This window comes from Ursus americanus, chromosome 4 (genome assembly GCF_024610735.1).
Source record: "Ursus americanus isolate L20-20 chromosome 4, mUrsAme1.1.p, whole genome shotgun sequence".
Classification (NCBI taxonomy): Eukaryota; Metazoa; Chordata; class Mammalia; order Carnivora; family Ursidae; genus Ursus; species Ursus americanus.
In genome coordinates this window covers 15,193,102-15,219,619 of record NC_142130.1, presented here as the reverse complement: position 1 = coordinate 15,219,619, position 26,518 = coordinate 15,193,102, and the positions used below count along the sequence as shown (strand labels likewise).

General features: G+C 36.3%; 1 protein-coding gene across 7 annotated transcripts in view; it reads left to right on the top strand.

Annotated features, from left to right (window-relative positions):
* The window catches only part of TBL1XR1 (TBL1X/Y related 1), a 167,620-nt gene that overhangs the window by 7,107 nt on the left and 133,995 nt on the right, over positions 1-26,518 (top strand). The window contains exon 1 of one of the 7 annotated variants that reach the window (XM_045788678.2): positions 8,935-9,001. The exons of the other annotated variants lie outside the window; for them this stretch is intronic. The gene's annotated coding sequence lies outside the window, so the exon portion shown is untranslated. Of the gene's footprint in view, positions 1-8,934; positions 9,002-26,518 lie in introns of those variants that run through there. 7 annotated transcript variants of the gene reach the window in all.

Genomic DNA, 26,518 nt, shown 5'->3' with positions numbered 1-26,518 from the left:
TTTTAACATGGATTCAGTATTAAGCAAATGAATTTTTATCATCTTTTGCAAAGCCATAGTTACGTGGGTAAGTCATTTAGTTTCTAGAAATGCATACTAAGAAGGGTCATGTGAAGTATTAGGTAAAGTTAGCTCATTCATTCAAGCAATACGTAAATAGTCAATTCCTGTATTAAAATTCTGAGATTCTGTCATTTAGTTTTATGTAATTTTTTCGAGGGAGATCTACATGGAAAATTTGCTTAGAGTATTTAAAAGCTAAAAATCTATAGTCTTACATAGAGTAATAGAGAGCATTTGGCATTAGCATAAGCAAACACCTCTGGAGAAATTATAGTAATGGTATATTTTGCTAGTTACCTTCAGCTGCTAATAGAATACAGTTTATGGGTTAGTGAGAGGTGTTTTATGCTTGTCCCTTAATTTGAACAGGCTAATTGGGTAGAATGTATACTAATTTTGTTCCATTTCTATTTTTCGGCTATCAGATGTTATTAACTCAGCATAAGGCAATTGGGTCATCTACTTTGGGTTTCTGAAATAAGGTAATGGAAGTAGATAATGAATGAATTTCCTTAATGTCTTTTTTTTTCCCTGTATAATTGTTCTTTTATGGGATAGAATTTATCATACATGAGTGAATTTTTAGATGGTATTTGTAGTTATAGTAGTGTTCTTTGGTACCTTTTTATATAAAAATGTGATATACTGTGTACTTAAATTTTCTCCCACTAAAGTGATGAGTTTTCTTTAAATTACCTTTCTCTGTCTTCATTAGTAAGAAATGTACATTTGTGAGATCATAGACTGGGGTCAGGAGTGCAGTCTGTTACTGTGTCAGGGAAATAGTCTTCCTATTCTGTGTAAAAACTAACATGCTCGCATGGGGGGGTGGGGTTACTACTTTGACCTTGGGCTTCCTTATGTCCTGCTAGCAAAGGTCACCAGTTTTAACATTTGGTGAGAGATGTTTTGTGTGAATTTTTCCTTGAAGATTTGTTTGGAATCGATGTTTATGACTTTCTTGTTAGTCTTTATAGGATTTTCTCAAAGATATATTTAAAAACAAAAAAAGCAAAGGCAGAAGATGTAGTCTGCCATTTTAGCTTACAAAACGGGAGAATAATAGAAAGGAGGACACAGACATGATTGGAGAGAGTTTGAGTTTTATATGCTCAGGGTGACTCCAGAAAGATACACAGGAGACTACTAACAGTGATTTTAGGGAGTGGGGTTGGGATGGGGCGGTCATGTGGTCAGATGCGGGAGAAACTTATTTTGACGTATAATCTTTTGAACTGTTTGAATCTTGCAATGCTAGTAATACCATTTTTAAAAAAGTATTGATTATGAAAAATCACGGCATCTAGTTAGGAATTCTTAATCTTTCTTTCAATTTGGAAAGTCAAAAGAAGAGAGAAAACATAATTCTTCCCATGCTTTTCAGACAGTTTTTAAGGAGCTGGAATTGTGTATATTTCTGCAAACACTTATTTTTATTTCTCAGATTTGTTGGCAAAATTAGAGCCACTGAGTGATTAAAAGCTGTTAGTTCTGTTTCATGATTGGGTCATCAGACCAGTTGAAGTATTTAGTAATAGTGATGTGATTTTCAAGTCACATCCAAGGTTGATAATTAGGAATTTATTCAGTGCAAATATTAGAAGGAGATATTGGTTGTACAGAAGTATATAGGTGTTATCCGATTTCAGAGGTGTTTTTCCAAGGGTTTGGAAATCTGGTGAGAATTGTGTTTCTTATAATTGAGTAGTTGATTTTTAATAATTGCGATAGTCTTTGGTATAATGGGATTTGTGGGACTGTAGATTCTGATACTTCACGGATCCTGCCATGACTTGTGAATTTAGACGTATGTATTGTTGACACAAAGGGGACATATAAATCTGATTCTGATTCCATTTTAGCTGGCAGTTGGTGGTACTTGTAATTGTTCATTAGCTGTTTACTGTAAAAGGTTTTGCCTTCTAGTTGTGCTTATCGTTTTCAAATTAAGCTGGAAAATCTCAAGAGAAAGGTGGCACCTGTTTCTGTACATTTAATTCTGCTTCCGTGTGACCTGCTTCCCTGCGAGTATTGCCTCTCTCTTGAGTGATAAGAGGGCTAGGTAGGGTGTGTGTCTGACCTTAGGTAATTAACTCTTACTGTAGTATGTCACTGTGGTGAGAAGCTCACACTCTGGAGCCTGGCATACCTGGCCTGTCACCCCTACCTATTAGTTGTATGGCTTTGGAAAATGATGTAATCATTCCATTTGGTTTCCATTGTGAAAAATGGAAATAAAGAGTAATTAATGCTTTCCTTATAGAGCAGTTGTGAGGATTAAAATGTGAATACATGTAAAGCAGTTATCCCAGTGCTCAGCACATAGGAAGCACCCAGTAAACGCTCCCTGCTAGTTGGTGGCTCTGTTAGCTGCAGCAGCAACAGCTGTAGAGAGAGGCAGAAAAGTGACACTCCTTCTGTAAACTTGTCATGGCTTCCTGTGGCAACTGCAGAACACTGATGGCTAGAATTCCCAGCTCAGAGGGCTACGACTGCATTTGGTGACTGAGCTTTTGTTGCTCTAATTCTCTAAAATGAGAATGTGGGGACACCTGGCTGGCTCAGTTGGAGGAGCATGTGACTCTTGATCTCTGGGTTGTGAGTTCGGGCTCCATGTTGGGTGTAGAGATTACTTCAATAAAAGTAAGACTTAAAATGAGAACGTGTACTGTGTTTGTCTCGAATACATATGTTTTACAGAATATTTTATATTGAGTTTGGTCATATCTTGATATTTCAAGAAAAAATATTACTATCTTAAAAAAGTTTTCTCTTTGATCACACACTGTTCTCTGGCTCTCCAGAGGATGCTACTTATATGGATCAGTTATTTCAAATACACTTATGACTTGTTATGCAAACTTTGACTTGGACTTTCATATATATGACATAACAGAATATGTATATGTGCAAAAATATTGCAGTAAGTTGCTTTAATAGCTGGCACACATTTTCTATAATTTTTCATTTAAAAACACGCTTTTATAAACTTCTAATTTGATTTTATCATTTTACAAGTGATAATGATTTTATTTGCTGAGTTTAGAAAATACTGTTTTAAAGTAGTGTCAAATTACAATTCTCTAAGCTTTATGGATTTAGAATCAGTAATCAAAATTAGAAACAAATTTTCATTTTGAATGATAGAAGATAGCACATTTATTGGTGGTAATTTCTTTAGGTAGTATTCTGAGACTCTATTAGGATTCTGAAGTTCTAATCCTCCAGTTTTATAAAGTGTGCATTCAAAGTAAGATATAGAGGATAAGGAAATTTGTTTGCTAATAAAAAGGAATATAAGAATTTTTTTGAGGGTTAATCTGCAAACAGCTCTGGATTAAGAACTCTGAATGCTGCTTATAAAGAACAGTTATTGGCGTGCCTGGGTGGCCACTAGCATCTCAGGGTCCTGGAATCGAGCCCTGTGTCCGGCTCCTCGCTTGGAGAGGAGTCTGCTTGTCCCTCTCCCCCTGCCCCTCCCCCTGCTTCTACGAGCATGCACGTGCTCTCTCTCCCTCAATAAATAAATAAAATCTTAAAAAAAATAGAGAACCCTAAGTATTAACAAAAAAATAACCATCATACTCAGTTTCTTATGTTTCATTAAAGAAATTTGGATAGATTGTTTTATACAGTTTAAAAACTGACATACCACAGCATGTTGGCTGAATGAAGTTACACCATCTGATTGAAGATTAAGCTTCTTTCTATGACAGTCTTAAATTGACATGCTGGGGGCGCCTGGGTGGTTCAGTCGTTGAGCATCTGGCCTTGGCTCAGGGCGTGATCCCGGCGTTGTGGGATCGAGCCCCACATCAGGCTCCTCTGCTGGGAGCCTGCTTCTTCCTCTCCCACTCCCCCTGCTTGTGTTCCCTCTCTTGCTGGCTGTCTCTCTCTGTTAAATAAATAAAATCTTTAAAAAAAATGTGGATAATTTTATTAAATAAATAAATAAATAAATTGACATGCTGGCCTGTGACCACTAATCATCTGTTTCTAGCACAGACCTCTCCTTGATTCAATCGTTGGCTCCTATCTCACTAGGCAGGGCCATCTTTGAGGACAGTTGTGTTTCACCCATCTTTATCATTAGCATCTGGTACAGTGCTTGGCACAGTCTTTCAGTGATACTTTAATAAATAATTTGTATTTGTAAATAAAAGTTTTAAAATTCATGAACAAATTTTTTTTTTGAAACTGTATGTCTCACACACTGGGTGGGGAGGGGCAAAGGGAGAGGGAGAATCTTAAGCAGTCTTCATGTGCGGAGCCCCACACAGGCTCGATCCCACAACCTTGAGATCATGACCTGAGCCCATATCAAGCAAGAGTCGTATACTTAACCCAAGAAGCCACCCAGGTGCCTCTCATCAACAGATTTAAAAAGTTACCAAGATTATTATTTTCACTTTTCTTTGAATGTTGTTAAAACAGGCAAGGTATTATGAAATGAGAAGAACAGAGAATTTATCTTAGAAGGTTTTGTGTTACCCTTTGTCTGCTTGTCTGCCGGAAAGTACTTTTTGTTTAAGTAGATAACTTAATCTTCTGTATCCTTAGACACTCACTTCTTGAATGTAGGTATGTTTTCTAATTTGGTGCTCCTCTACTTGGTTCGTTCCCGTTTTTGGGTCATAACTTTCATGAATAGCTGGTTGCCTTATTTCATCTAATCTCGTTTGCCCTTCCTGCATTTTCTTCTAGATGACTCATGTATGTTTTGCTGGTAGATAACATTGGTTGGTTCATTTGGTCTGACAAATCAACGTAGAGGTGACTTCTTGCAAGTGAGAACTGGTAGGAACAGGAAAAGTGGCTTGTTTTTTAGATTGTGTGTAACAGCATACTAATGAGCTTTGATAAATATGGTAAATGTGCATGGTATAACTTACAGAAATGCATATATTTTATAGAATACACAGTGGAAACATTTATATATACTGTTTTGCCGGGCACTATAAAAGATGCTCAGTAAATGTCCGTTTTCTTCCCTATTCCCTACTTGATGGGTTTTTCATCACACTCGCTGTAAAATTTGAAAGTCCTTCTCTAGGCTGTGAGGGACCCCCAGCACTAATCTGCCCTGTGGCCTCCTCACAGTCCTTATCCTGTTTCACATCACCCTTCTTTCCCTTGTTCGCTGTGCCCGGACCTACCAGCTCCACTCCCACTGAACAAGCTTGTTTCTGTCTCGGTACCTTAATTGCTTTGCTCTCTGCCTCAGGCTTTGCCCTGAGATTGTCATGTGGCTAATTCTTTTATGTCATTCAGATTTCAGTTCCAGTGCTACTACCTGAGAGGTCACACTGAAATAGCTGCTCACTTCTTAGCCATTTTCAGTTTCGAGACCTTCATATTTTCCTCATAGCACTTATCTCTGAAAAAGCCTTGATCATTGTTTTTGTTTGTTTGTTTTACGCATCTCTGGAACTTACATTCCATGAGAACAGGGACAGGTTCTGTCTTGTCACTCCAGGACATAAAACAGGACCTAGTAGGTGTTCTGTAAATATTTGAGCAAATTGTTCTCTCAGAAATGCTTTTGTAACCAGCTGATAGCTTTAACCTGGTTCATCCCTACAGTAGAATACTGGAAATAACTCATTAAAAGGCAGCATTTAGGGGAGGGTTGGAAGAGGCTTTATTACATTGGTATTTACCATTTGGAAGCCCAGGGACATATGTGAGTGCTGTATGCTTTTCTTGGAGGAACTACTTACAGATGGTATTTGAATCAATCTGGAAAAAACAAGTAAATGGATAATTGATCAACCAATTTGAAAATGTGCTTCTTTTATAATAAATGTTAGATATTAAGAAGTTAACACATTTTTTAAGTTAAAATACATATTTCATTCAAGTTATATGATGACAGCTAGGTACTCCTCTTTGTATTTTATATGGTTAAGAAGATTTTATAATTTACCTGTGGTAGTCTGTTGTGATTAATCGTGGCTTAACTTTACCAAGTTGGTATTGAGTCAGAACTCTTAGTTGTACAGTAGAAATTCAAGTTAGCTTAAGCCAAAAAGGGGGATTCATTGACACATGAAATCCCAAAATGGATTGAATAACTCAACAATGGGAAGCGCGTTGAGGCTGTAAAGCTTTATGCACAGCAGGAACCAGAGCCTGCTGACAGAAGCTGTGTGTGTGTGTGTGTGTGTGTGTGTGTGTGTGTGTGTGTGTTGATAGGTTAGTTTCATTCTCTCACAGAAGATTTTGACTTTCTTCACATGGTGGAAAATGTAACTTTTCAGTGCCAGACTTTTTATCTTTTGTCTGGCCCCGTCCGGCACCCTCCCCCCCGCCCCCCAGAGGAGGGACCGCCTCTTTATCTCCTTTGGAAAATTCTTGAAGTACTGATCGGTTTGGTTTGGGAAGGTACCCACCATGGCCAGAGGCCATATAGAAACTATGGGTGTTTCTAAGTACCTGGTGGGGGTGGGGATAGAGCAATGGGAATGACAGTTGAGTAAACAGGGGAGCTGCTGGGCAGACAACAGCGTCTTTTCCCCATCTGCCACAACAAAATATGTGTCCATTTATACTTGGGAAGATTATGCCATTAATCTGTGATAGAGTGTTACTTAAATTTATCTTTTAACTGGAACTGGCACATACTTTGTTGTCAGCCTTTTCAAATACATATCATTTTTTAAAATGAAAAATTGAGGTTCCTTATGTGATAATAATTGTAATCTTACGTACTCTGTGGCCAATACGGGTGTTCAAATGAATTTATCTTCTCTAAATGAGTTACATAGTAAAAAATTTAATGCTATTTATTTTGGCTTTGTTTTTAATATTATTCCACTACTTAAACAGCTAATGGAAGCTTGAATTTGAGGGCAACTGTTAGAAAATTATCAACAGATTAATTATACATATTTACGGGATATTTTAAACCTTAAGGAAGAAAACTACCATGAGGAAGATAACTACCTAGCATATAGCAAAGTTAATGAGTTTTTTTAATGACTTGTATATTCTGAACAGTTGAGTACTGTTTCATCAGTCCACTAAAATAAAATGGTTAGCCATGTAGAAAAAGCCTTTTGTGACCCAAGAGATAGTAATTTTTGTGGACTTCCGTTGCTTTATCTTTAAAATACTGAAGTGGGTCTCTGAGGTCTATTCTGGATCTAATGCTCTTTGACCCTGTAATTGCACATATAATTTAAAAATTAAGTCAGTGTTCAGCCAAGTTAAATGGGAAATATACAGTACTGATTTCTTCGGGTTAATTATTATCTGAACTGGTTTTTCTTAAATATTTTTCTGACATCTTCTTAATTTTGAACAGATTATTCTCAGAGAAAATATTTTTTAGGTATCTGAAGAAGAAACTTCTGTTGTTTTATCTATTAATCTCTGAGTTCTGATACATTTGTTACCTCCCGTTTTACCGTAGAGAAAACTAAAATGACACCAAACATATTTATGACAACTTTTTCTTTAATGCCCTTATTTTTAATTATATGATTGCTGAATGTGATAGCCAGTAATTTTTTTTTAGTTTTTTCTGTGTCCTACATATTTGATCTTTCTCTGTGTGCTGCACATTTTAGAAATTGCGTTAAAAGTATGTCTCTTAAGTACAGTGAGAAATGCTGTTCACATGAGTAATTTTTTAACTAAAATACACGTGAGGCGTTGCCCACATTAACTACTAATTTAAAATCTGTGTATGTTAAAAGAATTTACAGTGAAAAACAGATGTGTGAGTGGTATAACAGGAGAGTGTAAAGATGCCAAGCAGGTTGGTCTTTTCTGGAAAAGTTTGGTTTATGTGTAGCATATGGTTGGTGAATTGTAGAGTGATGAGAACCAACAGGAAAGGTAATTGGGGTGGTATCATGAAGTGACTTCTTTGTTGTGTTAAGGGGTTTGGACATTCTTCTGTGACAGGAAACTCGGGAAGGATTTTAAGCAGAATAGCAGGATTATGTTTCAGCCCTGGATGATGTAGTACAGTGAAGGATGAGCTGATGGCTTAGCTCTGGATGGGAGAAAGTCGAGCTGGTAGCGTGGTGGGTAAGAATGACACCACGTAGTTCTTAGAGTATTGCAAACAGGTCCACATTTCTGAATTCTGAAAGAAAGCATTTGAAAATTCAAGAGAGAGTGATATTAAAAAGAGCTGAGCATCCAGATTTTCTTCTTTCTGGCTTGCTTCTCTGTGGAAAAGGGGGGTATAAAGAATGGGGGTCTGTAGGGAATGAGGAATTAATTTGATAATCCAAATAGCTAATGGACAGAAACTGGAGGGCAATACCAGGCCAGGGGGCGGGGAGGAAGGGCTGCATGGGAATGGGGAATTCCCTTGTAATCATGATACCTTAACCAAGGGATAATTAAATTAGGTGCTTCTTCGAGAGTAGTCATAAAAATAGATTGGTATAGAGTAACTAGTTCATGAAGTTTCTAGTGAGTATAATTTTTATGGAGTTCTAGGTTAATCACTGTATATTTTCAAAACTTTTCTAAAGGTTTGACATTAATATAAGTCATTAGAATCTCAGTTTGATAACTTTAGGAAGTTGATCTGAATTAACTACTGTTTAATTCATTAAAATTACATAAATATTCCTTTTTGTAAAACTTACTATTTTGAAATAATTTTAGACTTACAGAAGAGTTGCAAAGATAGTGCAAAATCCCTATGTACCCTTCATTCAGCTTCCCCAGTGTTAAAAATCTTAGATAACTGTGGTATGCTTCGCAAATGTAGGAAATTAACATTGATATTAAACTAAACTACACACTTGATTTGTATATCCCCAGTTTTTCCCATTAGTTTTTTTTTGTTTTTTTCTTGTTTAGGATCCATTTCGGGATCTACAAGTCAACAGGAAATAGTAAGAACTCAATCAAGACAGCACGGATTGCTTTTAGGAGCACATGGGAGGGAGTTCTTAATCCACTGTTGGGCCAGGTATAATATGGAGCAGGTCTCGGAAAATGACTACATCTTAGCTGGATGTGGGATTGAGTGAAGAGGTAGAGGAAAGATAGGAGAAAGGGAAGCCATTTCATGAAGAGGAATGGCAGTGCAAGGACTACTAGGGTTAATAATTTATGAATTGGATCTAGAGATAAGCACCTGGCTATGAGGGTGGTGGTGGAAGGGATGGGAGGAAGTGGTGGCAGGATCCATATCGTGAGAGTCTTGAAGGTAAACTAAGCATTGGAAAGTTGAGGGACTTTTGAAGGAGTTGGAGTTGGAAGCACCTTGGAGGGTCTGTTGACTTCTGAGAGGCTATTGCTATGATAGAGGTGAAAAGTGAAGTCTTAACTAAGAACTGTGACTGGAGTTCTCAGATGTAGTGTGGATCACCAGGAGAGCTTATTAAAACATGTATTTTAATTGCTCTGCTCTATCCCCAGAGTTTCTGATTCATTAGATATGGGCTGGAGCCTGAGAATTTACATTCCTAGTAGAGTCCCCCCAGGTGATACTACTGATGCTGATATTGCTGGTTTGGGGACCACACTTGGCATTCACTGAGCTGTGATATAGAGAATGAAGAAAAGTGAATAGGTGGAGGGATTTGAGGAGGTGGCCACTGGATATTTACACTTCCTGATCTTTTTGTTCACTACTCATATGCAATCTTGATCTTGGTCTCTTATGTCCTTTAGAGGTGCTGGTTTTTTTTGATTAGTGAGGAAAGGGTGGGGATTAGTTTTTGAAACATTTATGTGGATATATGTGCAATTTGTTCTGTATATTATCGACTGAAAAATTGTATGCTCCCTCCATTACTAGAAATCTCTGTCATTTCTCTGTTGAGGTCTGATTATAATAGCAACTGGTTTTACAGTGGCACTGCCTAGTGGACATGAAGTGCATAGTTTCCAAAAAGTTTTAATGTTATAGAATTATTTTGGATAGTTTTTTATTAAGCACATATGGCATGTCTCTTTAGCTTTGACTCTTGAATGATGTTTCATGAAGAAATGTGACTGAAAGGTGAATTTGATTTTTTAAAAAATGATTATTAATCTGAACATGTCAAAATAGTGTTTTTTTTTAAAGAGTGAATAGTTGTAAGATTTGTAGATTTAGCTTTGTTTTTGATTGCAAGGTGGTTATAATTATTTTTTCTTTAGCTTGATTATACAATACATAACTAGAATTAATATCTATAAAGAAATCCGTATCCATGAGATTCAGTTCTTAATGAAATTTGAACATACTGAAGTGATAAATCCCCATTTTTTTCTCTGTTGACTAATGATAAGTATTATCCAAGAAAATAATAGTAGGGGCACCTGGGTGGCTCAGTTGGTTAAGTGCCGGACTGTTGATTTCAACTCAGGTCATGATCTCAAGGTCCTGAGATGGAGCCCGTGTTGGGCTCTGTGCTGAGGGTGGAGCCTGCTTGAGATTCTCTCCCTCTCCCTCTGACCCCAGCCCCCACTTGTGTGCATGCTCTCTCATAAAGAATTAAAAATAAAAGCAAATGCAAACACCATCACTGCTTTAACAACTGAAATGAAGTTTTCATTTTGTTAGAAGGACATAATGTGTGTGTATATAAATGTGCTTTCAAGTTTTAGGGTTCAAGAATACTAAAATAGTGAAGGAAAGCAAATTTTGTGGAAGGTTAGAGGACAGAACGTTAAAAAGCTAATTGCTTAGTTTGTGATGATTGGTTATGGGGATAGGTATATGTTTTTAGAGGGATATGTCTTTTTCAGGCTTGGACAAAGTAGTGCTGAGTATTTCCTCTTCAGTTGTAGTCTTAAATTCAGACTCTTGAGGGGTGCCTGGGTGTCTCAGTTGGTTAAGCATTTGCCTTCGGCTCAGGTCATGATCCCAGGGTGCTGGGATCGAGCCCTGCATAGGGCTCCCTGCTTGCCCTTTGCCCCTCCCCGCTCCACTTATGTTCTCTCTTGCTCACTCTGCTCTCTGGAATAAATAAATAAAATATCTTTAAAAATTCAGATTTGATACTTTTTAAGGATTAAAATATAACAACAAAATAACTTTAGTCCGGATTAAGGTACTTTTTTTGGAGAATCTATGATCGTTATACATTTTGCATATTTGTACAACTATCTGTGTATAGCAAGTGAAGTATAGGAAGTGAAGCTGGTAACTGCTTCAAAAGTGATTTGACTTTTTAGTAATGTGAATGTATTACCTAGGCAAAAGTATTCTTTCTCCTCTTGTTCCCCTAGACCCCATATCATTCAGTTACTTTATTGGAGTCAACCAGTATTACCAGTTTCCTCTGTATCTTTCCGAGGAATACTATATACTATGTAAGAAAGCCAGTAAGTATACTTTACAACCTCTCCTTGATATTGCTATAAACACAAATGTAGTCATTGCTGTAAATTCCTTTTTTCCACTAATATTTGGATTTCAAATCAACACATAAAGAGCCTTCCCTCTTTTTTAATGGTGGTAAGGTATTCTGTGGATGTACCATAATTTAACTGGTTCCCCCAGTTGATGGATATTTAGGTTTAGTCTATTGCTATTACAAACAGTGTTGCAGTTAATAATCTTGGTACGTGTATCATTGTGTATGCATGTAAGGATATCTGATGATAAATTACTAGAATTGGAACTGCTGGATCAAAGGATGTGTACATTTGTAAGTAGATAGCTGCTCCCAGACGGACTTCTCAGAGGCTTCCTGCTCCCAATTTGAGTCTCTTTGCCCATACTCTTGCCAAAATAGCGTAGTGTTGCCAGATGTTTTGCTCTTCCCTAATCGGATAGCAAAGATGGTATTTTACTGTCTAATTTTTTTTTTTAAGTAAACTGCATGCCCAGTGTGGGGCTAGAATTTACAACCCCAAGATTAAGAGTCACGTGCTCCACTGACTGAGGCAGCCAGGCACCCCTTGTTTTTTATTTTTTTTATTTTTTTTATTTTTTTTTTATTTTTTTTTAAAGATTTTATTTATTTATGTGACAGAGAGACAGCCAGCGAGAGAGGGAACACAGCAGGGGGAGTGGGAGAGGAAGAAGCAGGCTCATAGCGGAAGAGCCTGATGTGGGACTCGATCCCGGATCGCCAGGATCACGCCCTGAGCCGAAGGCAGACGCTTTAACGACTGCGCTACCCAGGCGCCCCCCTTGTTTTTTATTTTGGCTGAGGTTGAGTGTCTTCTATTATTTCTATATTATTTCTATTTCTTTTAGTGGACTATTGTTTTTTGGACTCTTCCAGCATTTTTTTATTGTGGCGTAGTTACATAAGGTAAAGTCCATACATTTTAAATGTATAATTTTGTAAACTTTATTTGAGGTATAATTTACTTCCAATAAAAGTAACAGATTTTAAGTGTACAGTTCTGGTGAGTTTTGACAACTTTACATGACCATATAATTTATCCCAGTCAAGATTTAGAACATTCCATCACCCAGAAAGCAGTGCCTTTAGACCCCCCTTTCATTCAGTGTTCTCCTCTTTGCCCTTCCAGTAATCACTTTCTTCATTTCTCTTACTGTAAATTAGTTATGTCTGTGAGTTTTTATTGTAGTGTGCGTGCGTATGACTACCAACAAGATCAGGACAGGGCAGCCTCCTTTGTACGCTCTCCCAGGCTCTCCCCACCGAAAGAGACCACTCTACTGGCCTGAACCCGCTGTGGAGCATAGATTAGTCAAGCTGTGAGTCATCATCTTTGTTGTGTCGAGCAAGGCTTGTTTTCTTTTCCATTGCTATGAATATGGATATAGCACTATTACTTATCTTTTTGTGGAAGGACACACATTTGAGTTTTCCCACCTTTGGGCTATTTTGAATAAAGTTGCAGTTAATATTCCTGTGTGTGTATGTGTTTTGAAAGATTTAAGTACTTGTATCTTTTTAGCGTATTAGAAGTGGAATTGATGGTTATAGGGCATATGTATGTGTTCGTTGAACTGTCGTAGATAGTGGCACACAGTTCCTCAGTTTGTTCCAGTTTGCACTTGCACTAGCAGTGTTTGAGAGTTGCACTTGCTCCCTGTTTGCTGGCACTTAATGTTTGTCAGTCCTCTCTCTTTTAGCCATTCTGGTGGTGGGAGTATATTTTATACTTAACAGCTTTAGTTTTTTCTATTATATCCTATTTTTCCAGATAAATGAGAGGGGAAATATATATGAAATAAATTGGTTAAAGTATTCTCCCTAATTTTTCATATTTAGAATAAGACTCCTGAGTCACTTTTTGACTTATTAGTGTGTTTTTGTATTGTCTTCTGTGCCTGAAGAATGTTGGGGGTGGGGAGGGGGGAACGACGTTTCTTTTTTCTTTTTTTTTTTTCATGTTTTTATTTAAATTCCATTTAGTTAATATACAGTGTAGTATTAGTTTCAGGTGTACAGTGTAGTGATTTGGTAATTCCATACATCAGCCAGTGCTCATTACAAGTGCACTTCTCAATCCCCATCACTGATTTTACCCATCTCCTCACCCTCCTCTCCTCTGGTAACCATCAGTTTGTTCTCTATAGTTAAGTATGTTTCTTGTTTTGCCTCTTTCTCTTTTTTTCTTTTTTTCCTTTGCCCATTTGTTTTGTTTATTACATTCCGTGTATGAGTAGATATCCTATGGTATTTGTTTTTCTTTGATTTATTTTGCTTAGCATAATTACTTTCTGGCTTCATTCATGTCGTTGCAAATGTCAAGATTTCATTCTTTTTAATGGCTGAATAATATTCCATTGTGGGTAGGTGGTATATATACTACATCTTTGGGCTGTTTCCATAATCTGGCTGTTGTAGATAATGCTGCTGTAAACATAAGGGTACATGTATTCCTTTTAAATTACTATTTCTGTATTCTTTGGGTAAATACCCAGTAGTGCAATTGCTGGGCTGTAGGGTAGTTCTATTTTTACTTTTCTAGGAACCTCCAGACTGTTTTCCTCAGTGGCTGCACCAGTTTGCATTTGACGGGTGGGGTGGGGGAGCATTTTTGAAAAGAATGTAGAGAAGAACTAAAAACCATTGGTGCTGTGCTCTTAAGCTGACTTTATAATTAGGTTGACCTAGCTTATTTTTTCCCCCTAGCTTTGGGTTTAAAAGAGTGACCCAACTATGTATTCAGGGTTTTTCTCCACAAAGTTGCTGGACTTGGTAGGTAAGGTTTAAAAGAGAGCCTTACTATTGTTTCAGGATTTTTCTCCCCAGTGCCTGACTGCCATTCTACAAATGTTGATGCTGGTTGCCCACTTACAAACAAGGACAGATAAGACATGATGCTAGCGGGCCAACACTAATTGTAACACAAATCCTGATTTTATACTGTCTTTCAGTTAATGAATACAGTATGAAATCAAAGAAATGCATTTTTCCCCTAGATATGTTTGAATTATTGCCGTAATTTAAATAAATCGAAATATTTGTCCTGTTAAATAACTGTAGTTTTTGCGTGCGTGTGTGAGTATACGTGTGTGTGTGTGTGTGTGTGTGTGTGTAAAATTTAGTTCAGAGAGGGGAAAATAAACTGCTGTATGTGTGGCTGAACTGTTTGCTGCCCCTTAGATATTCATAGCCTTGGCCACTGTGTCTTGGGGGAATCGGTCTGGTGGTCATTGTACAATAATTATCTTTTATGTAGGATTATACATTCTTACTACTGAATTCAGAGGCTTTGACTTACATTTTATTAATTGAAAATGGAATTAACCTAACAGGTTCATTAGGTACATAAAAATGTGAAGGTAATGCAGGGAATAATCTGTTTGCCTACTGCTTTTAGAAATTTCTGGGGCATGTGGGTGGCTCAGCCGTTAAGCGTCTGCCTTCGGCTCAGGTCATGATCCCAGGGTCCTGGGATCGAGCCCCGCATCGGTCTTCCTGCTTGGCAGGAAGCCTGCTTCTCTCTCTCCCACTCCCCTTGTTTGTGTTCCCTCTCTTGCTGTCTCTCTCTGTCAAATAAATAAATAAAATCTTAAAAAAAAGAATTCTAGTGAGAGTTTTGGGGAAAAGAAAAGGGCACGTAGACTAGCTAAAATAACCACGTGAAAAAGAGAGGCAAGAACTGGCAGGATTATGGTGATAATAGGAAGGCAGAACAGAAAACCTGCAAACCATAACTTAGCATATAACAAATGATAAAGTATTGTGTTGAATAAACATTTATCAAAAAAAAAAAATCCCTAGGCATGTTTGTGTATATTTATGTATATAAGATTGTTATTTAACTGGCTTTGATTGTTTATTTAGTACTTAATTATACATTTATAATTTTATTAAGGATTCTAGGGTGTTGTAGACTTCAGACTTGTTTGATTTAGGACTCTCGAGTTTTCAATAAAACCCAGTAATTGAGAGGTTGATGAAAAAGGAGAATTTACTGGAAAGAATCTCATGAAACTTGGTGCAGGGATATATCCTGGAATTGGGAACACTGTGGGAACGAGGGACACAATGGAGTCTGTGCTGGACGTTATTTCATTCTCCTTTCTCTCTGTAGACTAGATACTTCTTACATGGCCCACAGATCCACAAAACAAGGCTTCCAGCAGCTCTTTAATTTATGTGTTGTCTGATCTCCTAGAGAAAAGCACTCTTTTTTTCTCTCCCCTCCTATTTTTTTCTTTTCTTTTCTTTTTTCTTTTTTTCTTTTCTTTTCTCTTTTCTTTCTCAGTTTAAGTGATGTACTTGGTATCAGGTGCAAAAGGCTCTCTAGCCAGCTTTTAACCACTACTAAATACTATTAAGTTAAATGAAATCTAAACTATGAGGTTAGGTATATGAACCCAGGGCGTAGTATCAGTGACCATGACCTACTGATAAAGCTTTTTGAAAATTTAAACAGATAAACATGCTAAATTTTACTAAAACAAAATATTGAGTCCTTATGAAGATGTGTAACTAGTGTCTTTGAAACACAGCAGCATAGCAAGTTGAGTTTGAGGCCAGAACAGCTTGTTGTAAAAGTATGAATGGCCTTCATCAGTCTTCACTAAGCCCTCTGCACCGCGGTGGGTGCAGGAGGGTTATCTGCTTAGAGAGGGCTTTCTTGGTGTCATAAGAGCTGGTACTTTTTCCTTAATATTTACTGCTGATTGTAATTATACATTTACATGGATGACTTTTTTTTTCTCCTTTCCCACTAGAATGTTAAAGACTAATGTACCTTTGTGCTTAGAAGGGGTGTTATAAATGCTTATTTTAAGAAAGAAGAGAGAATGGATATAAGAATTCACGCTGTTAAAATGTGATGAGAATTTTATGTCTTTGTGTTTTCAAGTAGTTATTTTGATCAGACTTGTCATTTATATGTGTGTAAATTATATATATTGACTTTATATAGTTTTTCTTCTTAATAAATCATGCACTTCTCATAACAGCATTGAACGTGCTCTATTTTAAAATAGAGGGTCCTTATTTTCATAAATTGGTGCTCTAAAGTGGACTGTGAGTGGTAAATTACTTACCATTTTAGAGGGAATCTTTTTGGCATTAGAGAATTGATATAATTTCAAGAAGCTTGTTCATTCCGTTTTGGAACTGAGCTGTTTACTTTCCTCAGTAGCAGGAATCAGGCCTAGCATTTTAAACCCGGGATGGAGACTGATTTATTTTTTTCCCCTTTGAGAAAACCCAACCGAGTGTCACATAAGTGAGAAACATCCTTGTCACTATAGGAATTAGAAAAGAATTTTCCTGGTCTTCTTACATTTTAGGACAGGGGAGCTAAAGTTCTAACAGGATATCTCTACATCGAGGCTTTTTGAATGTTAATTTTAGAGACCAGATTGTATTTTTACAGCTTTTATAGTTTTGGAGGTAGGGAGATAAGTCCTTTTAGTGGTCTCAGTAGTTTAAGTGTGACCTCTGGATGGATGTTTCTGATGGATGTTGCTGTTCATGATTTGGACTGAGTTGTGTATAGAAGAATGATATTAATTTAGTATTATTGCAGAAAGGCTAATCTGGGGGCTTGATACAACCTTAAGGTTGTTAGTGGTTGTCCAATTTTCTTGAAGGTAGTGGTGCTCGATCAAATGATTTCCTAATGATGCTACAGATGATTTCCTAATCACTTCCACAGACAGGTTAGTTGGCTTCTTAGCTCTTCTTAGTTACTGCTTCTGAACTGTCTCCTAGAAGCAACACCATGGCAACACATAGGATTCTTAGTCATTAATGTTTAATACGTAATTTAGGAATATATCACTGCCAGAGTTGTGGTCTTGTTATAAATTCCCATATTTGCATTGGAATTTGCAACAGGTTTTTCTTTAGAAATAATGTATAGAAAATGTTTAGTTCTCCAGTGGTAAATATTATTTCTTCCCTAGTCATATAGTGTTTTACTGAACAGTGTCATGGCGGGAACTTAAGGTATATGAGAAAGACGGTTTGGAGAATTGAGGTTATGGGCAAATGTGTTTAAAGCTTTTGGCGGGGAAAATGTAACCAAAATAAAACACCTTGTAAAGATATTATTTATGACTTTAAAAATAGACTGGGTTGAGGTGTACTTTGTGTACAATAAAATATACCCATTTGAAATGGTTCATTCACTGAGTTTTGATAAATACATACATCTCTGCAACCACCACAATTCAAGCCAAGGCACATGTTCATTACAGAAACATTTCCTTGTTCCAAGCTGTCGTTACTTACACTATTTACTCCCATCCCAGGCAACCACTGATCTGCTTTCTAACACTACTGATTAGTTGTGCTTCTTCTACATTTTGTATAAATGGAATTCCATTACATTTTATGGTAGGCAGAATAAAAGCCTTTCAAAGATGTACATACTTGAATCCCCAGAACCTGTGATTAAGTTAAGGGCCTTGAGATGGGAGATTATCCAGGTAGGTCTAATCTAATCGTTCCAGTCCTTAAAAGCCATAGTCTGAGAGATGACTGCTGAATAATGGTCAGAGAGATCCAGTTTAGCAAAAAAACAGGCTTTGAAGACGGAGGAAGGGAAGCACAGGAGCCAAGGCTGCCTCTTAGCTGGAAGGGTCAAAGAAATGATCTCCTTTGTAAGCCTACAAAGAGGAATATGGTCCTGCAGGCACACGTTTTCATCCATCGAGACCTGTGTCAGAATTTGGGATAATACGGTTTTGTTGTTTTAAGTTACTAGGTTTGTGTTAATTTGTTGCAGCAGCAATAGAAAGAAATGTTCGGGGCGCCTGGGTGGCTCAGTCAGTTAAGGCTATGCCTTCGGCTCAGGTCATGATCTCAGGGTCCTGGAATCAAGTCCCACATTGGGCTTCTTGCTCCTCAGGGGAGCCTGCTTCTCTCTCTGCCTCTGTCTGCCGCTCCCCCTGCTTGTGCACTCTCTTCCTCTTTCTCAAATAAAATCTTAAAAAAAAAAGTAGTGTTCTATGCTGTTATCTTTTGTGCCCCCCCTTTTAAAGATTCATCATGCTGTTGCCTGTATTGATACTTAGTTGCTTTTTTATAATTGCAGTCTCATCCTGTGGAAATAACATGCTTTTTTAACTTACCTATTGATGGACCTTTGGATTGTTTCCAGTTCTGACCTATTAGAAGTGAAGCTACTTGTGAATATTTGTGTTCGGGTCTTTGTATGGACATGAAATTTCCCCTTCTTTTTCCTTAGAGTGGGATCGCTAGGTCAAGTGGTAAGTGTATGTTCAGTTTTACAAAAAACTGCCAAAATGTTTTCCAAGTGCCAGTGTACATTTCCACCAATAGCTTCTCCACCTTGGAATTCCTAGCCTTTTTAATCTTAGCCATTCTAATTGATCTGTTGTATTATCTCTCAATTTTTTTCATTTTGTTGAGGACATTCATGTATCTTCTGTGAATGGTTTAAATATTATTTATTTGGGTTGTATGTTTTCATATTGTGGTTGCTTTCTTTATGTATTCTGGATACGAGTCCTTTGTCAGAACTACATAGACTATTTTTTTCCATTATATGGCTTACTTTTTCTTTCATGCTTTTTTGTAGAGAAGTTTAAAAAAATTTTTTTTTTAAAGATTTTATTTATCCGACAGAGATGGAGATAGCTTGCGAGAGAGGGAACATAAGCAGGGGGAGTGGGAGAGGAAGAAGCAGGCTCATAGCGAGGAGCCTGATGTGGGACTCGATCCCATAACGCCGGGATCACGCCCTGAGCCGAAGGCAGATGCTTAACCGCTGTGCCACCCAGGCGCCCCAAGAAGTTTTAAATTTGATCGAGTCCCGATTATAAATTTTCTTCTTCCATGATATGTGCTTTTTGAATGTATCCTATGTTGTCTTCTAGAAGTTCTGGGATTTTAGCTTTTACTTTTAGGTCTGTGATCGAACATTAAATCATTTGATTTAATTTTTGTGTATGGGACGAGGTAAATTCATTTCTTTTTCCATGTGAATACCCAGTTGTTTCAGTACTATTTGTTGAAAAAGACTGTCCTTTCACCATGAATGACTTAGCACCTATGTCAGATTTTTCTTTTTCTTTTTTCCCAACCAAGTGGTGCCTCCAGTACAATGTTACATAGGTGTTGGTGGTATAGGACATTTGTGCCTTGTTCTCAGTTTCAGGGGCATTCTTTTGTCATCAGTTATGATGTTGGCTGCAGGATTTTCAGATACTCTTTATCACATTGAGGATATTTGCTTCTGTTCCTGCTTTGCTGAGAATTTTTATTGCTAATGGGTATTGAGTTTTGTCAGGTTTTTCTTGCATCTATTGATATCACGGATGTGTTTTCTCCTTTATTGTTAATATGATTGATTGTATTGCTCTAACATTTGAAATCATCCTTGCTTGCATTCCAGAGTCATGATGTACTATCCTTTTTATGTATTTTGATTTCCTAATATTTTATTAAGGATTTGTCTGTTCATGAGGAATTGACTTATAGTTTTTGTTTTTTGCTGCTGTCTTTGGTTTTGGTATTGGGGTAATGCTAATTTCAGGAAATGAGAAATGTTTGCCTTCTGTATTTTTTCAGAATTTATATAGATTTGGTGTACTTTTAATGTTTGATACAATTCAGCAGAAAAGTCATCTGGGCCTGGATTTTTCTTTGTAAGGTTTTTAATATACCAGATTTCTTTTATAGATAGAGCAGTGTAGATTTTCTCTCTTGAGTCATTTTGGTAATTGGTGTCTTTCAAGATTTTTTTCTTTTAATTGCAGAGCTTAGTAGCTTAATATCCTTATTCTTTTAATGAGTGTGGAATCTGGTTAAATTACTTTTCATTGCTCATGTTTAACAATATGTGTCTTGATCAGTTTAGGGAGAAGTATATAAATTTCATTGATTTATTCAAAGACTTGTTTCACTGCTTTTTCTCTGTACTGTGTCTATTTTCTTTTGCTCTGATTTCTACTTTCTTTCTATTTACTTAGTTTAATCTGATCTTTTTATAACTTCTTAAGCTTAGCTCTGTGATATCAAATGCCAGTTCTTTTGTAATAGAGAATTTAGTGCTGTAAGTTTCCCTTGAAGTGCTGTTTTAGCTGCATCCGACAATTTTTGGTAAGCCCCTTTCACTTTCATTTAATTAATGATGATTTCTAATTTCCTTGTGATTTTTTTTCCTTTGGCCCATTAGTTATTTTAGGCATGCGTTTTCTGATTTCTAAATAGTTGAGAACTTTGTACATGTTTTTTTCTTTGTGGTTAGTGAAAATATTCTGTGTGATTTAAATCTTTTAGGATTAACCACTTTCTCATTATGAAATGTTCCTTAGTCCTTTTCATGAAAGTACCTTGTTTGATATCACTGTAACCACTACAGCTTCCTTATGTAATTTTTGCATGGTATGTGTTTTCTATTCTTTCATCTTTAATCTGTATATTTTTGTAGTTAAAGTAGGTTTCTTTTAAACAGCATGTAATTGGGTTTTTTTTTTTAAGAAAAAAACTAGGTTGACAATTTGTCTTTGAATTGGATTTAGATCATTTACATTTAATGTAATTACTAAAGCGGTTGAATTTAAGTATTGTCTCATTTTTTTCTTTTGTTGATTTAGTAATTTTTAGCATTTCATGTTGTTTCCATTATTGGCTTATAAGCCTTATTTATTTATTTATTGGCTACCCTGCAGTTTACTTTTTGCATACTTTCACAATGTGTCTCCAAGAAAAATTATACCAATTTATGTATAATATTATGGTGTCTGTTCTTCCTCCCTTTTTTGTACTATTACTGTTCTACATTTTATTTCCAGAGGTGTTACAAACTCGAGGATATATTACTTTTGCCTTAAACAGTTAATTACATTTTAGAGGAAACTTAAAGATGAAAAGTTCTTTATATTTGCAAGCATATTTACCAGTTCTGGCATTCTTCATTCTTTTGGGTAGATCACAGTGCTTACCTGTGTTGTATTTTCTTTCTGCTTAAGAACTTCTTTCAACATTTCTGTTAGGTCTGTTGGTAAGGAATTGAATCAGCTTTAGTTTGCCAGCTTTTCATTTTAATTTTTGAAGAATATTTTCACTGAATATAGAATTATGTGTTGTCATCTTTTTACCTGAGCCGTTTAAAGAACCTTTCCATTATTTTTTTCCTCCCATAGTTTTTGATGAGAAGTCTATGGTTCTTTGTTCCTTTTTGTTGTTGTTTTCTGGCTGCTTTTACGATTTTTCTCTAGCACTGATTTTCAACAATTTGATAGTGTGTATACCTTTCTGTGTATAATTGTGTAGTTTTCTGTGTATTTTACTCAGGTTTATTTGAGTTTCTTACATCTGTGGATTTATACTTTAATAGAATTTCAAAAAATTTTAAGATATTTTTCTTTTCCACCTTATTTTTGCAACTCCAACTCCATGTATATTTGGCTGCTTATTATTCACACAGTTTACCATGGCTTCCGCCCCCCCAATTAAAAAAACATCTGACACCTTTTAAAAATCAAATTAAAGTCTTAAAGAATTGTGGCTTCTGAAAGATGCTGCATATCACTGTTTTCTCCTCAAATTTAAAATGTTTTGTGTTGTCCTTGTGAGTTCACTCGGGCACTATAGGGTGCTTCAGTGGCCTAATTGGGAACTGTGAGCCTGTATCTGTATTCAGAACTTTTAGGAAGGTCTTGAGATCTACTCATGTGTGTTAAGTACCTGTTATATGCAAATTTTATATGATTGAAGATGCTGTTCACTATATTCTAGTGTCCTTTCTGTAAGGACTTATGACAGAAACGTCTTTATGGTTTTTGGAACAGGAATTGATGTGCTGTCTTATTGTGTCTGTGAATTTTTGACCCTTTTTAGCACATTTAGGTTCTTCTGCTAGAAAACTTTTTTTTTGGGGGGGGTAGAATAGAATATAAAATTTACCATTTTAACTGGTTTTAAGTGTGCAATTCAGTGGCATTGAGTACATTCACGGTGTTGTGAATCATCATTATCCATTTCTAGAACTTTTTCATCATCCTAAACAGAAACTTGGTACACGTTAAAGAATAATTCCTCAATCCCCTTTATCCCAGGTAAACTTTTATTATACTTTCTTTGTCTAAGAATTTGTCTATTTTAGGTACTTTAACATAAATGGAATCCTCATATTTTTCTTTTGTGCCTGGCTTATTTCACTTAGCATAATATACTTTATAATATACTAAGTATAAAGTATATACTAAGTATAAAGTATGTAAGTATAATATTTTCCCCCAGCTTTATTGATATATAGTTGACATAAACATTGTATTAGTTTAACATGTGCACATAGTAATTTAATATATATTGTGAAATGATTATTACAGTGAGTTAACATCCACTGCTTCGCATAGTTACAAATGTTTTTTCTTGTGGTGAGAACTTTTAAGATCTGCTCTCTTAACAGTTTTCAAATATACAGTTCAGTATTGTTAATTGTAGTCCTCATGTTATATGTTACATCCCCAGAACTTATTTATCTTATAACTGGAAGCCGATCACTGATGAAAAAGTATTTCTTTTCTTTTTATGACAGAATAATACTCAGGTGTGTGTGTCTATATCATATTTTGTATATCCATTCATTTGCTGATAAACACTTGTATTGATTTCACCATTTGGTTACTCTGAGTAATGTTTCTGTCTGCATTGGTGTACAAATGTCCCTGTTTTCAGTTCTTTTGAATATATACCCAGAATTTCTGGATCAAATGGTAATTCAGTGTTCAATATTTTGGGGCTCAAATGGTAATTAGATGTTTGCTATTTTGAGGAACAGCCATAATATATGTTTCTCATAGTGGGTACACCATTTTACATTCTCAATGCGCAAGGGTTCCATTTTATACATATCCTCATCAACACTTGTTATTTTCTGTTTTTTTTTTTAACTTTTAGAATTATTTTAGTTATGGCAAAATACAACTTAAAATTTACCATGTCTGCTTTTTATTTTTTTCCCTAAGATTTTATTTATTTGAGAGAGATGGCGAGAGAGAAATAGGGAGAGAGAGCATGAGACGGGAGGAGAGGCAGAAGCAGGTTCTGCGTTGATCAAGGAGCCCAATGCAGGGCTCAGTCCCAGGACCTTGGGATCATGATCTGAGCCAAAAGTAGATGCTTCACAGACTTAGTCACCCCAGGCGCTCCATCACCATGTGTATTTTTTAAGTATACCTTTTAGTGGTATTAATAAGTAAATGAACATGGTTGTGCAACCAGTCTCCAGAACTCTTTTTATCTGCAGAATTGAAATTCTATCCATTAAATAATAATTCCCTATTTCCCCCTTCTAGTCCCTGGCAACCACTCTTCCAGCTTCTGTTTCCATGAATTTGAGTGCTCTGGGTATCTCATAAGTGGCATTACGTGGTATTTGTCTTTTTTGTGACTTTTTAAATATTGTGTTCTTCGAGGTTCACCTTTGTTGTAGTATGTATCAGAATTTGCTTCCTTTTTAAGGTTGATTATTATTTCATTGTATATGCATAGACTATGTTTATCCGTTTATCGTTTGATGAACACTTGGGTTGCTTCCACCTTTTGGCTATTATGAATAATACTGCCATGAACATGAATGGGCAGATATGTCTTCAAGTCCCTGCTCTCAGTTCTTTTACACCCAAAAGTGGAATTGCGGGAACATACAGTAATTTTACTTAAAGTTTTTTGTGGAAACACCATACTATTTTCCATAGAGACTGCACCATTTTACATACTCACCAATAGTGCACAAAGTTTCCATTTTTTCCACCTCTTTGCCAGTACGTTATCATTATTATTATTCGATAATAGCTATCTTAATGGATGTGAGATGATAATGTGGTTTTGATTTGTAATTCCTTAATGGTTAGTGATATTGAACATCTTTGCATGTGCTTATTGGTCATTTGTGTATCTTTTTAAGAAAAATGTCTTTTCCCATTTAAAATAGGTTTATTTATGTTTTTTTGAATTGTTGTTGAGTTGTGGGAGTTTTTTATTTTGAATATTAATCTCTTACCAGATATGAGTTGCAAATATTTTCTCCCATTCCCTATGTTGTCTTTTCACTCTGTGGATTGTATCATTTGATGCACAGATTTCTTTTTTGTTCATTTGATAGTAGCTATTCTAACAGGTGTAAGGTGGTATCTCACTGTGCTTTTGATTTACATTTCCCTAATGATATTGAACATCTTTTCATGTGCTTATTGGCCATTTGTATATCTTTTTTGGGAAAGCTTAAGATTTGAACAAGTGTTTTTGTTCATCAGCTTCGTTCCTGTTTCCCTCTATTTTTCTGTTTTTATTTGTATTATGCATTAGTTTAAAATTTTTATTTAATATTCTATTCATTCTTCTAGAATTCTCTATAATTCACTAAATTATTTTTGAAATCTTGCTGGTATAATTCTAGGTAAGATGAATTTTTGCCTGGTGAAGAATTATTTTATACTGTATTAGATGTTGATCTTGCCATTAATCAAATATGAGGCACTGGGCAGGTCAGTTTATTTTTTTTCTGGGTCCTTAAAAGACAATAATGATACATGTCTTGATTGCAAACCAAGTCTTCGAGGACTGGTTCTGCAGGATAGCATCAGCTGAATAGGAATATGAGAGTGGGAATTGTAAAGAGCAAGAGCTTAACAGACTTTTAGGAAAGACGTGTGGAAAACAGAAAAAGAACAGAGGGAGGTGGAAGCAATAATAGTTTGATTAGGGCTAATCCAGAGCAAACTAAATGGGATGGGATGTCAGATGCAGGGGAGGCTCTATAAATGATGGCTACAGAGATCTCCATAGAAAATATTGAAATATGTAGAACCAAGGTCAACATTGCCTGAGTAGGTGAGGGAAATTATATATGGATAAGCCTTCTAAGTTTTCTGCGAAAGCTTAGAGTAGAAGGGGGCTCTAAGTAGTCAGTCATTTGGCTCTGGAGAAACCAGAGAGCGAAGGGATGGTGGTCTAGGAGTGAGAAGTAAGGTGTATCATCCAGAGTGAGTGTAGCAACTTAAAAGTCTTGTAGACTGAAAAAGAAGGTTGATAGCTGGGAGCATTTTTGGAAGAAATTTTGCAACACAGCCAGGCCAATTGAATTGAGTAGTCTAAACTTTTAATTTGCTGTAATTGTATTTTTATTCCTGAAATTTCCTCATATTGTTATCTGTTTGAATCAACTTGGAATAAATTGTGGTTAGCAGCATTTAGGGCATAAACGTATTGTATCTAATGGGAAAATTCCTTTTACTCTTAGGAGGTGAAAAATTATTCTGAGATTTCACCATACCTGAGACAGGGACTATATCACAGGTGTTTGGGAGTATAGCTGGTTTCACACTCAGCCTTTTTACTATTTTATGTAAACCATCACCAACAAAGAGAATATACTGCAACTGGTTTTTAATGCTGTTTTTGAGACACACTGATAAAATTAAGCTATATTGAGACATATATACTTAAAAAATATTTTATAAGTGGAGGTGGTATAATCCAAAAATACATAGTTTTAAGCGTCAAAGATCTGGCTCTCTTTCCTGCTTTGGTTTTATTTATTTTTATTTTATTTTTTTAAGTAGGCTCCACGCCAGCATGGAGCCTAACATGGGGCTTGAACTCATGACCCTGAGATCAAGACCCTAGCTGAGATCAAGAGTCGGATGCTTAACTGGCTGAGCCACCTAGGTACCCCACTGCTTTGATTTTAAATACCACAGTAATGCTGGGCAAATGACCCAGTTTTCTCTTCACCAGAGCTGCGTTATCTGTAAAACAAACGAGTTGAACAGCATCTTTAATCAGCATCACATCTAATTTTGTGTTCCTGTTTTGATATATTATTATTATTGGTTTTTCTGAGCTGCCTTGGAAACAAGTACATTATACATAGCCTTATTTCTTCTTCTTTTTTTTTTTTTTTTAAAGATTTTATTTATTTATTTGACAGAGAGGGAGACAGCCAGTGAGAGAGGGAACACAAGCAGGGAGAGTGGGAGAGGAAGAAGCAGGCTCCCAGCAGAGGAGCCCAATGTGGGGCTTGATCCCAGAACGCTGGGATCACGCCCTGAGCCGAAGGCAGACGCTTAACGACTGCGCCACCCAGGCACCCCCGTAGCCTTATTTCTAGGAGAGGA